Source organism: Cannabis sativa, chromosome 6, assembly GCF_029168945.1.
Source record: "Cannabis sativa cultivar Pink pepper isolate KNU-18-1 chromosome 6, ASM2916894v1, whole genome shotgun sequence".
Lineage (NCBI taxonomy): Eukaryota > Viridiplantae > Streptophyta > Magnoliopsida > Rosales > Cannabaceae > Cannabis > Cannabis sativa.
The window spans coordinates 43946369-43951324 of NC_083606.1; the positions used below are offsets into that span (position 1 = coordinate 43946369).

Consider the following 4956-nt stretch of genomic DNA (forward strand, 5'->3'; position numbering starts at 1 on the left):
ACGTCATAGCCTTTAGCACATTAAAGACCACTTCTTCTCCTTGGACTCTCAGCTTTAATTCACCCTTCTGAACATCGATCAAGGCTTGCCAGTTGCCAAGAATGGTCTCCCAAGAATGATTGGGACATTGCTATCTTCTTCCATATCCAAAACAATGAAATCAGCTGGAAAGATGAACTTGTCAACTTTAACTAACACATCCTGAATGACTCCTCTAGGATGGGCTAGTGATCGGTCCGCCAATTGGAGAGTTACTGTGGTTGGCTTTGCTTCACCCAACTGCAATCTTTTAAACACTGATAGAGGCATCAAGTTAATGCTAGCTCCCAAGTCACAAAGTGCATTTATTCCTTCAATTCTCCCGATAGTACAAGGAATAGTAAAACTCCCTGGATCTCTGAGTTTGGGAGGGAGTTTCTTCTGTAGACTGGCGCTGCACTCTTCAGTTAGAGCCACTGTCTCATAATCCTCCATCTTTCTTTTTTTTTGACAGAATTTCCTTCATAAACTTCACATAACTTGGCATCTGCTCTAAAGCTTCAGCAAAGGGAATGTTAATGTGAAGTCTTTTGAAGACTTCTAGGAATTTGGTGAACTGCTTGTCTAGGCTTGACTTTCTAAGCCTTTGAGGGTAGGGTATTTTCACATGGTGATCAATGTTAATTGGTGGAGACTGTTGTGGTTGTGTTGGGCTATCAGTAGCCTTCTCTGATGTTGGTGTTGGGGTTGGCATTGGTTGAGCTTCATTCTCCTTTTCTCCATCCGCTGGTTGTGGCAGTTCAGGACCATCATAATTTTTACCGCTTCTCAGGGTAATCGCTTTGCAGTTTTCTTTGGGGTTTACTTCAGTTGTGCTAGGCAAATTCCCTTGAGGACGGGTTGCTACCTGAGTTGCTAGTTGGCCCATCTGTGTCTGCAGGTCTTTGATTGAAGATCTAGTTTCAGTCATGAATTGAAGCAGCAAATCTGTTTGCAAACTAGAATTTCCACCAGAGGTTTGTTGCTGATTAAACTGTTGGTTCTGATTCTGGTTCTGATTTCGTTGCTGATAGAACCCACTGTTTCTTCGGTTATTACCCTGGTTGAACCCATAATTGTTGTTGTTATTCTGCGAAAAATTTCCAATGGCTTTAGCTTCATCCATTGGCAAATCATCCACATCTGCTTGACACTCTGAAAAGTGATGACTTCCTCCACATAACTCACAAGCAACTTGGGCTTGTTTAGCTTGCCCTGCAATTAGCTTTGTCAATGCCTCAACCTGAGCTGTCAACTTTGTGATGGCATCAACCTCTAACACACCAGCTACTTTCTTAGATTGACTCCTTTCAGTTGCCATTGCTGATTGTTTAGAGCCATCTCCTCCAATAGATCATAAGCCTCATTAGCACTCTTTCTCATGAAGGCTCCTCCAGCTGCTGCATCTATTAGAGTTCTAGTAATACCAATCAACCTGTTGTAGAAGTTGTGGACCAGCATCCACTTCTCTATACCATGATGAGGGCACTTTCTGATCAGATCTTTAAACCTCTCCCAAGCCTCATGGAGAGATTCATTATCTTGTTGGCAGAAGTTGTTGATTTCTCCTCTCAGCTTTGCAGACTTGGCTGGAGGAAAGAACTTTGACAAGAATTTCGTTGCCAGATCATTCCAGGTGGCAATAGAGTTGGGTGGCAAGGAGTTTAGCCAACTCTTGGCTCGTTCTCTGAGAGAGAATGGGAACAGTCTCAGTCGAATGGCATCATCACTAACTCCATTGACTTTAAAAGTTTCACAAAGTTCCATGAAGTTAGAGAGATGCAGGTTAGGATCTTCAGAAGGGAGGCCACCAAACTGAACTGAAGACTGCACTATTTGAAGTATGGCAGGTTTAATCTCAAAGTTATTCGCATCCACTGCCGGTGGCCTGATACATGACTGCACTCCCGTCAGAGTAGGGAAAATGTAATCTCTCAAGCTACGGCCATTAGCTTGATCTTCAACGGCGCCGCCATTATTACCGTTATTACCTCCATTGTTCTCAGCATTAGCATTCACATTAGCAGCCATGATTTCTGAAGTTTCAACAGTTGCTGAAACTCCTTCTTGCCTCTTGTTCTTTTGGTTTCTCCTACAAGTTTTCTCGATTTCAGGATCAACTAGTAATATGACAGCTTGTCCTTGAGGGCGCATACACTTAGGATTCCTGAAATGGATCACGAAAATATTGCAAGAAAAAGGTTAGAAAAATCAGCAAGAGAAAATATACCAAAGTAGAAGTTAGTATAATTTTGTGTAATATTAATCTTTAAACAATTCCCCGGCAACGGCGCCAAAAACTTGTTACGAATTTTTATGTTTATTACGCAAGTGTACGCAATCAAGTAGTATCTCACGCAAGTGAGGTCGAACCACAGGGAATTGGATTAAGTACTACTAAACTATACTTATGATTCTATTTGATAAAATAATAAGTTTGCAATTTGAAAGTAAATAACTCAGAAAATTAAAGAGAAAATAAACGAAGATTAATCAAGATGAGAGATTAGGGAGGTGAATCCTGTTGATAAGCTACCAATGTTAATACCAAATTGCTATCCTTATCTCTATGTGAATGACAGATTATGAATTAACCTAACTCTTTTCAGATCTTTTAGGTTCTAAATAATATGTTCTCTAATTAACTTCTTAATTAAATCAACACAAAATCAACATTAAGCAATAATCTCTTCGTCACTAAGGCTATGTAAATACTTTCGTTTCACATCAAAACCTAGACTATCCAAATTTTAGCATTCTCAATTCTCACTTTTCAGATTTCGAATTGAGATCATTAAACATGTAAAAGGTGATCAAGCTTTCATATGGAATTAAACACAAATATAGATAGTATTCACACATAAGATGGAGGATGGCAATTATTTATTAACTAGGCATAAACTTAAACAACATTCATCATCCTCCCTTATTGGGAAATTTAGTTCATAATAACTCTAAAAACATCCATGATTAATTCAGAAACAAAAAAAACATAAAGAAGAAATTAAGGGTAAAAGAAAGAAACTAGAAGGTGATATCGCTCCGGGTCTTCAAGATAGCTTCCTCTCCACTTACATCCACTATTCAGGTCTATTTCTGCTTGCCTTGACCTTCAGTGTCGTATTCCTTATATAGGGATGAGAAGTGTGCCTCCAATTGAGAGAAAAATCAAAATTAGGTCAAATCTGCGATTTCCGTACCAAGTTGCGACTAGCATTTAAGCTGGTCGCGACTACAGGTAAAACTCGAAAAACCGAGTTTCTGCCAATTCTCGAAGTCGCGACCAGGGTCGCGACCTGGCTCTCTGGAGGTCGCGACTACTGATGCGTCTGGAGCCGAATTTTCCAATTTTTTCCAAGTTTGTCCCAGTTTTTCGCCATTTGACTGAATTCAAACTTTAACACCCCGGGAACCTGAAATAATGAAAATCAAGCGTAAAACTGCTCCAAAAGACACCAATAGACGAGATAATGCTAACTTTAAAGACCCGAAACATAGGCTAATTATAACCTAACAACCCCCACTCTAGGTTCTTGAGAGGTTGGAAAAACCCCTTTAAAAATAAGTTCATGAATTTTAAATCTTCTTCTTTTGACTTTAGAATTGAAATTTCTAGAAATTTTGTTTTGGTATTATTGTCCCAAATTTTGTCCAATTGATGTGCCATGTCCACGTAAGCCAAAGAATGAGTACAAGTGGAATACAGCCTTGCCAGTAGCAAGACAGGGTCTCTATACAAGATACGGCAAAACCGTCGAGCAGCAACCAAAAAAAGTGAAGCGAGCTCTCAAGGGGGGTTGTAACTACATCCCTAACCGACTAAGAGAAGCCTATAGGCCGGTCAAGGTGAGCCTATAGGCCGGCCAGGATTTGTGCATAAGCTAGCCGACTAAAAAGTGACTTCCGAACCAAGGGAGCTTCCGTTCGACCAAACGAATCTGACCTCTACAAGTAAACGATGTACAAAGCTGTCCTCAACTTGCAAAAGGTTGGCCTCCAGATCAAAAGGCTGGCCTCCTCTTGGTAAAGCCATAGTACCTATATGATCCTGGTAGGTACATGACCTGCCAGGTCCTAGCAGGATCATGGTCGACCAAGATCGACCTAGTAGGACCATGGCTGTCCAGGATTGCCACCATGGCCAGCTAGACCTCTCTTGTAGGTCTTTGGGCAGCTAGGATTAACCTGATAGGACTCTATGTACAACCCAAAACATGGATAGCAAGCTACCTACAAATTGGGCCCTTAATAGCCCAACAAATTGATGGAAAATATTTACTTTCAGGGGGTAGTTTAGTCTTTTGTATTTAATCAATTTAATATGTATATATCTAAGGGTTTTGTTGTAAATTAGGGTTTTAGGCTTCCTATATAAAGGTCTTAACTATAAGCTAGAAAACTTAACTCACTTAGCCTAACCCTTAGCCTCCAAATTACTCTAAGCAGAAACCTAGTCTCTCATTCTCTCTCTCTACGACACACCCCAAGGGTTCTTTCTCTCTTCCTCTAACACAAGCCTCTAAGGCTATTCATCTCTCACATTAGAGATCTGCCTACTTGATCCATGTTTTGTATCCTGATAGAGAGCTATATTAGATCCCACCTATAGTGATCATGAATAGTATTATCTCTAGGTATCAATACAACCAAAAGGGGAGTACTCTGTAATGACCGCTTTAGTAATTTAGATTAGTAAAGGCAATTAGCACTAAAATCTGATATTTTTATAATTATTTATGAATTTAATTATTTGTGGGCCCCATTATTAGAAATGTGCATTAGAATTATAATTTCTTAATTCCGGAGATTTTATTAAACTCTGGTGGTATTATTTGACTTATATGTGAATTATGTATTTTTGTAATTTTTGCTCGGCAACAACGGAAAATGTGATAGATGGCTAGTTTGATCACATGGGTAAGTTTAGAACCTTATTTG

General features: G+C 39.6%; 1 non-coding gene across 1 annotated transcript; it reads left to right on the top strand.

The window, feature by feature from the left end:
- Positions 1 to 1489: 1489 nt before the first annotated feature.
- On the top strand, positions 1490 to 1596 carry LOC115696030 (small nucleolar RNA R71). The gene has a single exon (XR_004007631.2). It is a non-coding gene; the product is annotated as a small nucleolar RNA R71 (small nucleolar RNA).
- Positions 1597 to 4956: the final 3360 nt, after the last annotated feature.